Genomic DNA, 10,670 nt, shown 5'->3' with positions numbered 1-10,670 from the left:
GAAGTCTCTCAGTCGTGTCCAACTCTTTGCTATCCCATGGACTGTAGCCCACCAGGCTCCCCTATCCGTGGGATTTTCTAGGCAAGAATACTGGAGTGGTTTGCCATTTCCTTCTCCAGGGGATCTTCCCAACCCGGAGACTGAACCCAGGTCTCCTGCACTGTGGGCAGACGCTTTATCATCTGAGCCACCAGGGAATCCCTCAAATTTAATACATTAAATTATGTATTAAAATAAATATTATAGCTATATACCAAAACACAGGTATGTAACAAAAAAGGAGAAAGATAATAGAATATCATCTACTATTATTTTATTATTAATAAAACAAAATATTAGTGTATAACATGCAGTAAGGGTAAGTATTCTGTTGAACTAGGGGTTCAATTGTGTGTGTGCATCGGTGTATATCATGTTGCAATGTAAAATTTTTCTCTCATTGTGGGTCATGGTCAAGAAAATTTGAAACTACTGTTTTAGGTTAAATCACTACTGCTCATAATTCTACCTTTCCCACTTTTCAACACCCCTGCTCCTTCTGACCCCCAGGCAAATACCACTTACCCTCTTCCTCACACACATATTCATCCCTTCCTTTCCTTTCCCTTCCTCTTTGGGATCCCAGCGACCTGGTTTTCTCTCCATCCCTGCTCCCCCCGAGTGGTCTCCTTCCTCTGCTGTCGGACACCAGAAAAGTGCTCTGGGTACCAGGCACGGACATGTGGAAGGCCACAGAGTTGTCCCCAGATATCAGCAGTCTTGGGAGGGGCAGAGGCAGTCAGGAGGTTTGGCTTAGGGGAGGACACCCTGGGAAGCAGGCTTCGGGTTCAGCTGATGGAGGGGAGTAAAGCTCTGGGTCTGGGTCACTTCTGAGGGAAAGACATTCCTAAGGGGGCAGTGGGCTTAACCTGAAGGGAGGCTGAAGAGGAAAGAAAAGTACTGGAATGAATACCCAGAAGGGGAATCACTGAGACAGGAGTCAAGGAGGTGCTGGAAAAGGGAAGTAATGTGAGCAGCAGAGAAAGACTGTCTCTGAGTGGGCAGAGGTTCAGTGTGCAAGACCCACCAGCAGGAAGGGGTTTCCAGGGAGGCCTGGAGACCACCTCTGGCCTTGCGGGGGGTGGGTGGGATCCTTTTCCCCTGCTTTCCATTCCTCCTCCCCCTCCTCCCTCTTCTTCTCCCCTCCCCGCTCTGTCAAGTGAAGTAATAAATAACCCAGGTTGTTCAGGGTTAAGTCAACTTAGCTGCAGCCATCATGACTTTAGCCCCCCGCCCAATGGCTTTGTTCATTCCAGCTCTGGGTCTGCTAGTGCTGTGGGATGCCCAGCTTGCATGATAAAGCCTGCTGTCCAGGCTGGGCCCCTGCAGATGTCCAAGACTCTCTTTAGCACAGCCCCCTCTCCCATCCCTCTTTTCCACCGAGGGTATCTGTCAGGTTGAGAGCAGAGAAAATTAACAGACCCACTCTCCCAGCTTGTCCAAATGTCAAGGCCAAGGGAAGTGTCCTTGATCATCCAGAATCTCATCCTTGAAAGCGTTCCAGTGGATCAACGTTGGGGTCCCAGACTGAATGGGCAGGACCAGGGGCTCTGGGAGGCGCTAGTTCGACAGCTGATCCCTTCGCCTCAGTTTCCTCAAGAGGGCGGATCCGAGAGTTTTCTCACCTTGGTCTCGCTTTGAACTTAGTCCTGATGGCCACCCATACCACCTCCCCTCTGTGGGCTCTGCTTCATCATCTGTGTGAGGTGGGGCTCCCATCGAATGACCAGTAACACCCTTTATAGAAAAACACTTCTGTTACAGGTGTTACCCAGGGTCGAGACAGGTAAGGGGAGTGAGCGAAGCTTGGCACCCTACAACAGGGAGTAATGGGATGAGTCAAATAGGAGAACCCTTAACTGTCTGTCTCAAGGGGCAGCTGCTCTTCCACTCTGCCGCTGACAGAGAAGCTGGAAATCTGAGATTTAAAACACTGACACTTAATTTTAAACACTGACACCTAATTCCAGATTTTTCAGCCATCATTACAGGCCAAGCTTAATCATCTGCAAGCCTGACTCAGCCTGTGGGTACCAGTTATCTGCCACATCCAAATGGTTCTCAAACTTAAGCCTGCATCAGAATTACCCCAGGGACTTGTTAAAACATGGGTTATCAGGCCCCACCCCCAGAGTTTCCAATCCCGTTAAGTCTGAACTGGAGCCTGAGGAACTGCCTTTCTAACAGGCTCCCGGGTGATGTTGCTGCAGCTGATCCAGGGAACATACCTTGAGAACCACTGCTCTACTCTATGGGCTTCCCTGGTGGCTCAGATGGTAAAGAATCTGCCTTCAACACAGGAGACCTGGGTTCAGCCCCTGGGTTGGGAAGATTCCCTGGAGAAGAGAATGGCAATCCACTCCAGAATTCTTGCCTGGAAAATCCCATGGACAGAGGAGCCTGGCAGGCTCCAGTCCATGGGGTCACAAAGAGCCAGACATGGCTGAGTGAGCCCTACTCTATAGGAAGATGACCACTAGCCCATGTAATTCTTTATGTGATGCCCAAGCAGCTGCTCAGGAGCCACTGTGAATATTCGAGTTCCCTGATTTGACAAGCAGAGTGAGGATGACAGTGATGATCACGGGGATGGTACAGATAGCAGCTAACTTCCTAAAATGCATACTGCAAACAGCAAGTATTTTACGTGCATTATGGCTGTTAGTCTTCAAAGGCCTCAGAGGTCGGCATCATAAACAGTCCCTAATTACAGGTGAAAATAGCTAATACGTAGTGGATTTGAAGCCAGACTGAGACATCAGAGGTCACCTTCCCCCAACAAGGACTCACAGTTTTCTTACACACCCCATCACATAGTCGAATCCTCTAGATCAGTGGTCCCCAACCTTTTTGGCACCAGGGACTGATTTTGTGGAAGACAATTTTTTCATGGATGTTGGGGGGTTAATTTCGGAATGATTCAAGTACATTACAGTTACTGTGAGCTTTATTTACATTGTGATATATGCTGAAATAATTGCACAACTCACCGTAATGCAGAATCAGTGGGAGCCCTGAGCTTGTTTTCCTGCAACTAGAGCAGCTGTAAATACAGATGAAGCTTTGCTCACTTGCCCACCACTCACCTCTTGCTGCAATGCCCGGTTCCTAACAGGCCATGGACTGGTACTGGTCCGTGGCCTTGGGGTTGCGGACCCCTGCTCGAGATCATACTCTTCATGAGTAGATCTCCGTAAGTCAAAGTAAATTGTGTATTGGTTAATCACTCATTCACTCAATGAATGTTTGAGTTTAAAATATAACTGCAAGTCAAGCTATATGAAGTAAACACAGCGAACAAGGTAAAGGCACAGATAGTGATGGGGCGAGGCAGGCAGGGCTATTTGGAGACACAGCAGTCAGGGAAGGTCTCTCCAAGGAGGTGACATTTGCACAGAGACCAAGTAAAAGGGAGGAAGAGGAAAACAGGGCAGCGGGCACAAAGGTCCTGGGGTGGAAACAAGTGTGGCACATCCCAGGACCAGCAAGAAGACCGTGCGGCTAAGAGTGAGCACAGAGGAGGCTGGAAAAAGAAGCAGGCGTCCTAAAGTCCACACCAAGGAATCTGCCTTTTATTCCAAGTGTGATGGGGGAGCCGTGGGAGGGTTTTGAGTCAGCGAGTGATTAGCTCTGATTAGGTTTGGGGCAGAATCCCTCTGCTCACAGGGTGAAGACTTTGGGGAGGCTAGAGTGGAAAACACGGAGCTGATGTCTAAATAATAAGATCCTCAGAGATGCCTGAGCTGTGAGCTGATGCAGCCTGTCACAGCCTTGGTGGGCAGGGGAGAGAAACGGAAGGAAGGAAACAGATGCCAGGTGCAAAATTAAAGCTATCTGTGGAGTTCTCTCGTGTCCGGTGATTAGGACTCGGTGCTTTCACTGCAGTGGCCCAGGTTCAATCCCGGGTCAGGAACTAAGATCCCGCAAGCCACACAATGTGAACAAAACGGGAGGAAAGCTATCTGATAAATGAGGGCATGGGTCCCCATCGGGGGGGGGGCGGGGCAGAAAAATGTCAGGGCCAATTCTAAGGACACCAGCAACTCAGGTTTCCTCACTCCTGGTCTCAGTACCTGGTGCTTGACCTTGTCGAGGACAAGAGGTGTCTGTGTGAAGTTCAGATCTGCAGAAAGACAACTCCAGTCCTCGGACTCGTCTCCTCTTAAGCCTGTCTTAAGTGCTCAACATTTCCCATTATGGGAGATGGAAATATTTGAAAACTGGATTGTGGTGATGGCTGCATTAACTGTATAGATTTACTAAAAGTCATGGAATTTACTAGGGAGTGAACATAATGGTATGTAAATCCTACTTCAATAAGGTTGCTTAAAAAAGAAAAAATCTTAGCTCACAAGGGAATCATCCTTTGACCTTGAACAGGTTGTCTGTCACTAAAAGAGCCCACAGCACTTTAAGAATATACACGGTAACATCTACTGAATGGAATAACGACCATGGCGATCAATACTTTTGAAGAACACTTGAAAATTTAGGTATAAAACTACGTATGTAATTTTAATCATATCATATGTATTTGTGTGTGTGTATTTATGAGAGAGAAAACCCAGACATTAATTCTTGGTACTGGGATTGTTTTATTCCTCTTTTTTTTTTGTTTCCAGCTTTTGATTTTCCAGGTTTTCTACAATGAATGTTAATAGTCAAGATGCCCTATTAATCAGGAGAATGCAAATAAAATCCGTATAAAATTGAGTTAGAGAAAAAGGCCAGAAAATAGGTCACATGCACATTGTCTGCATGCAAGATCAGCAGAGGCAGAGACAAAGTAGGAAGGAAATGAGTTATGTTAACAGAATCACAGGTGATTTCAACATTTTTCTCTTTGCCTATCTCCGCTGTCTCATTTTTCCATCATGAGCATGTATTATTTGCCTAGTGAAAAGGAGGCATACAATCTTCTAAACCCTTGGCACTCTGGTTTAAAGATTACTTTCTGCTTTTTCATGGACTATTTCATTCTTCTTTTTCCACTGTGAAGATTTAATTTAGTTCAAAAATTTCACAACTATTTATGGAACGCTTATTCTGTGCCAAGCACTGAACTAGGCACGGCAGGAAATGGAAAGATTATTAAAGGAAGATCGGGTCTCTTTTCCCAAGTAGGTCATCGGACCAGTCAGGGAGGCAGATACGGATGCAAAGAACGATACCGCTGCTCCACATGGTCACAGGGCACAGAGATAGAAATATTAGGTGCAAGGAGAGTTCAGCTTATTAGTCAGCAAAAATGCTTTTTTTTTTCCTTAAAGGAAATTCTTTTATTATTGCACTTAATCTCTCTTGCCTTACTAGCTTGCCAAGTAACAGATCTCTGATGGCCTGAGCTATGCGAGTAGGTGGGATATTTTTGTTAGGAGCTAATTGGACATCAGCTGTGTGGGGCGAGGTGGCGTTTCGTGTTTCATCCTCCCCACTCCGTGATGCACTTCATGAGGGACAGGAAGAATATTATAGCTGCTAGAAGACCAGGCTCTATAGTCAGGCTGCCTGGATTCTACTTTGGCTTCTTTTGCTCCAGTTACAGAACCTCCAGCAAGTTTCTTAACCTCTCTGTACCTCAGTCTTTTCCTCTGTAAAATGGGCATAATAATGATACTCACCTCATGGGGGGTCTGTGGCAAACACCAAACACCTCATCACGCACTCAGCATTAGAACCAGACACACAGAACACACTCTAGGACTTCCCTGGAGGTCCAGTGGTTGATTAAGGATCCACCTGCCAATGCAGGGGACATGGGTTCAATCCTTGGCCGGCAAGATTCCACATGCCGGGGAGCAGCTAAGCCCATGAGCCATGTGCTGCAGCTTCTGAAGCCTGAGCGCCTGTAGCCTGTGCTCCATAGCAAGAGAAATGACCGCAATGAGAAGCCCGTGTGCTGCAACTAGAGAAAGCCTGTCTGTGACCATGAAGACCCAGCACAGACAAAAGTATATACATAAAATAAAAAACACACTCTAGGATTTTATTATTTTATATTTATCCAGCACATAAATATTCATCTTTTATTACTTTTTCATGCACTGCTTTAAATGTTTTCTCCCTTAAGACTGAATTTATGACAATGATTTAGCCAACATTTCTGATCCTCGACTGTGCACCGAATTCTGTCCCCTGTGCAGGGACAGCAAAGAGGAACAGACAGGACCCCCCCTGGGGCTGCTCGCAGATTAGCGCAGGAGAGAGAGACAAACACAAACAACAGGACAGGGCTCGCAATTAGTAACAGAGGTTGCCTAACATGTCCTGAAGCCCCAGAAAACATTTTTGCCTCTCTCTCTCTAATAGAATGTGGTTCCCATTACCATGTTTACAGTGTGTGTTTGTGCAGGGAAGAAGGAAAGGAACTTTCCTCGGACGTCTGGTGTGCCGGGCGTGGTGGGAGTGCCTATAACAGGAGGAGGCTCACCGTGTACCTGTCCCGTGCTGAGATCCACGTAAGTTTATTCTCATTTAATCCTATGGAAAGAGTATGTGATTATCCTCATTTTCACATGCGGAAGTCAAGGTCTTTAGTTCAGAGGTCAAGAAACTCCCCTAGGTTATATTGCCAAGAAATGGCAGAGTCGGGATTCAAAATCAAGTCTGTGCTCTCTCCACACTGCTCTATCTCCTCCCAATATGATATGCTACACGGCAACCCACTCCAGGATTCTTGTCTGGAGAATCTGCATGGACAGAGGAGCCTGGCGGGCTACAGTCTAGAGGATTGCAAAGGGTCGGATACGACTGAAATGACTTAGCATGCACATGTCATCTCATCTAATTCTCGAAGCAGCTCTTTGAGGGAGATGCTATTATGCCTGTTTTTATACAGGAAGAAACTGATGCTCCAAAAAAGTAAATGTTTTGCCCAAGGTCAAAGAGTTAGTAAGAAACAGACCCAAGTGTCTCCGAAGCTGTGGTCTTTTCCTGGTTACTATGACATCTCCCATCTCCTCCCATGTGGATTGAAGTTGAATTTCCACCCAGGCCTGCAAGAGCACAACTAGCTCTCTGGGGTGGGGGGGCAGTGTTGGGGGGCGTTGGGAACTTGACTTCTCATCCTGACTCTGTCCATTACAAGCACCATGGCCCGGGACAGATTGTCTTCCCTCTTGAGGCCTTCATGCCCTCATCTGTCAAAAGATACTGTAAGGTTCATACTTCCTAGGAGTCTCCAGAGGAATGTAAACAGAAAACAAGCTTAGACCAGACTCTGCTGGCGTAGACCTAGGGTGGAAGCCTGCGGTAAAGCCCAAGGAGTAAAGAGGGGAGAGTCTCTGAAGATAAACAACTCTATAGTTGTGCAGGAAAGCGGTCTCCATCCTGCCATCTGTCAGAGAGGGAAGTGCAGCCTGGCAAGTACACAACTTCATCAGGACTAACAGATGTTCTAGTTCATCTTTGTCAACATCAACAAACACACACGAATACTGTACATGAGGCTCTAGGGTTATACACAGTCCTTGCCTCATTGGAGAGACGAGGAGAAAGAAAGAAAGAGAGAATAAAAGAAAGGAAGGAAGAGAGAAAGAAAGATGGAAGGAGAGCAGGAAGGAAAGAAGAGTTTAGAGGAGGCAGCAGGGCTGGAAGGAAATAGGAAAGAGTTTATAATGAGGATGGAAGGGCCCTTGAGGAAGGACTCGAATGGCTCACAAGAAGAGGAAATGAGGGCATCTTGGACTGAGGGAATTCTGGAAGCCAAGAATGGACAAAAATGGACGCATTTTGCATCTAATTAGACCAGTTGCCTATAGTGGATAATCTGCAAGATAAGATGGAAAACTGGAGGCCAGTTGTGGAGGACTTGAAATGCAAGGATTAGAAAACTGTTTTTATCCACTTATCCTGAAAGAATTTTTAGCAGGAGAATATTACCTGGAGCCATGTATGACATACAAATTAAAGTCCAGAAAAGATGAGCAGTCGAGAAAAATATGATAAGAACAAGCAAAGATCAATGGATTTGGACAATAAGGCACCATGGATGACCCTGCCATAGTGCTCCCAGAGCGACCTAGGTGGAAGCCAGGTCACAAAGGAGGGAGAAGAGGGTAGCTAGTGCTAAGTGAAGATGAAGAGTATTACAGTTCTAGTGAGAATCTTCAGAGTAAAGCCTAGGTCAGTAGGTTATGGGACAGATTCAATGAAAGCTGTGTATTTTGTTTTTTGTTTTTGTTTCTTTTTTTTCCAAACAGGTTAAAGACAGAAATGAAGAAGTTAGCAGAGAGAAGGAAGAAAGGTGCTAGAAGAAGGGGCAGAGTGATGGAAGGACTACTGCGAGGTAGAAAGGACTCCCAAGAAAAGGTAGACAGGGGACTTCCCTAGAGGCCAGATGGCTAAGACGCCACACTCCCAGTGCAGACAGCCTGGGTTCGATTGCTGGTCAGGGAAGCAGATGCCACATGCTGCAACTAAGACCTGCTGCAACCAAATAAATATTAAAAATAAAAAATGGTAGACAGGAGTTGCCAACTTTTCCCTCACCCTTCCCTCCCAAGTTAAGCTATATGGATATATTTGTCAGTTTAAAGGTTTGGATACAGAAGTGAGTAAATGAGGTTACAGAGCTCCTCACAGAAACTCAGTTCAGTTCAGTCACTCGGTCGTGTCCGGCTCTTTGCAATCCTGTGGACTGCAGCACTCTAGGCTTCCCTGTCCTTCACCAACTCCCGGAGCTTACTCAAACTCATGTCCATGGAGTCGGTGATGCCATCCAACCATCTCATCCTCTGTCGTCCCCTTCTCCTCCCTCCTTCAATCTTTCCCAACATCAGGGTCTTTTCAAATGAGTCAGTTCTTCACATCAGGTGGCCAAAGGATTGGAGTTTCAGCTTCAGCATTAGTCCTCAGAAACTCAGCTGGCCTCAAATATTCTGCACAGGAGATAAGGTTATCAGCTGTGAGGGAGAAAAATGAAGGGAGGCTTTTTTTTTTTTTTTTTTTGCAGGTGGGGGTTGTGCTAGGTCTTCATTGCTGCACTAGGACTTTCTCCGGTTGTGGCAAGCAGGGGCTACTCTTCACTGCAGTGTGAGGGCTTCCCACTGTGGTGTCTTCTCTGGTTGCCGAGCACAGGCTCCTGGTGCACAGGCTTCAGCAGTTGTGGCACACAGGCTCAGTTGCTCCATGGCATGTGGAATCCTCCTGGACCAGGGATGGAACCCATACTCCTCACATTGGCAGGTGGATTCCTATCTACTGGACCGCCAAGGAAGTCCCGAGAGATGGTGTTTTGTTTTGGGTATCCCCAGAAGCAAACTCTGAGAAAAGGATTTGAGACAAATAGTCCATTTAGTAGTTGATTCCAGGAAGCAGCAGAAAGGGAGCAGGTAAGTGACACAGGGAAGGGAAAGTAGCCAGGAGTGGGTGTGCACGCTCAGGCTGATGACCACGGTGGGCACGTCATCCAGTGAAGACTGGAAATCAGCAGAGAACAGAATTATCCTGCAAGAGAGGTGAGGGAGCCAGGGAATTTATCTCCCAGCTCCCATCAGTCACTGCTTTTGGGCTGACACACGAGCGGACAGTGGCTTGCACACTGGCAGAGAGGGCACTGCAGGCCCTGGCAGCCAGGTGCAGGCAGTTGGAAGAATGTCTGCAAAGGATACCAGCTGAGAAGATGCGAAACAAAGAACATCTGCTAGAGACAGGAACAAGGGGTAAGGAAAAATGTTCGGAATAGACAATAGATGAGGCACGTGGTAATGGTTCTTTGGAGATACATAAAGGGAGTTCTTAACAACAGTAAAAGTCAGTTCAGATTAAAAGATGTGACACTGTTAATGATCTAACAAAAGACAACTTAAGACCCAATCAGATTCCAGAAACACTTCACTGTCTGAGAGATGAGAACAGGGAATGCAGAGGGGCAGGATGCACTATGGCAGGCAGAAAGGGGCATAGGAAAAAACAAGGGGAATGAAAACAGTCCTAGTGCTGGAGCCCCAGAGATGGGCTGATGGTTGCAACATCTGGGCATGATGGAGGGATGCAGGAGGAAACGCCACCATGGACCTGAAGAACCGGAAATGGGAAAGGATTGGTTGGCACTGCCCTCATTCAACTGATGGAGGAGCTGAGAGGAACAGAGAGGGGAAGTGACTTAGATAACGTGGCACAGCTGGTGAATTTCAGTGCCAGAATGACAGCCCACGTGCCCCACCACTGCCTTGGGCTGCTTTGTCTTTGGAGAGATCCCAGGGATTATTAAAGGTTGAATCAGCAGACAGAGGGAAGCAGGAAGGTAAAGAGCATGTAAGCAGAGCATGGCTGGAGCTGGAGCAGCTGCCTGGTCAGTGACAGTGGGGCAAAGTTATGGGTTTACAGAGATGGAGGTGGAGTGGCTCTGCCATCCAGGCAGCCCAGGCTCCAAAACGCTGGTACAGGAGGGTGGGGGCAGTCTGATGGGAAATGGATTTTGTGGATGTATCTTGTAGGTGTGTTTCCAAAGAAAGCCATGTTTTCTCAGATTTGGGGGAAGTATTGGTGAAGATTACAGAGAATGAGCTAAAGCCCACTTCCTGCTTCCAGCAAACCCCTCTATGGCTCTGTCATGCATGTGTGTATGGGTGCGTGCTCAGTCACTCAGTTGTGTCTGAATCTTTGCGACCCCATGGACTGTAGCCCTC

The 10,670-nt window shown here is 47.0% G+C and overlaps 1 long non-coding RNA gene across 1 annotated transcript; it reads left to right on the top strand.

Moving 5' to 3' along the window:
• The first annotated feature begins 4,435 nt into the window (after positions 1 to 4,435).
• Positions 4,436 to 8,457, top strand: LOC129647834 (uncharacterized). The gene is made up of 3 exons (XR_008712531.1): positions 4,436 to 4,532; positions 6,377 to 6,497; positions 8,241 to 8,457. It is a non-coding gene; the product is annotated as an uncharacterized LOC129647834 (long non-coding RNA).
• Positions 8,458 to 10,670: the final 2,213 nt, after the last annotated feature.

The sequence above is a fragment of the Bubalus kerabau genome, chromosome 3 (genome assembly GCF_029407905.1).
Source record: "Bubalus kerabau isolate K-KA32 ecotype Philippines breed swamp buffalo chromosome 3, PCC_UOA_SB_1v2, whole genome shotgun sequence".
Classification (NCBI taxonomy): Eukaryota; Metazoa; Chordata; class Mammalia; order Artiodactyla; family Bovidae; genus Bubalus; species Bubalus kerabau.
Note: the sequence above shows the minus strand (reverse complement) of the source record. Positions and strands in the feature narration are given on the sequence as shown.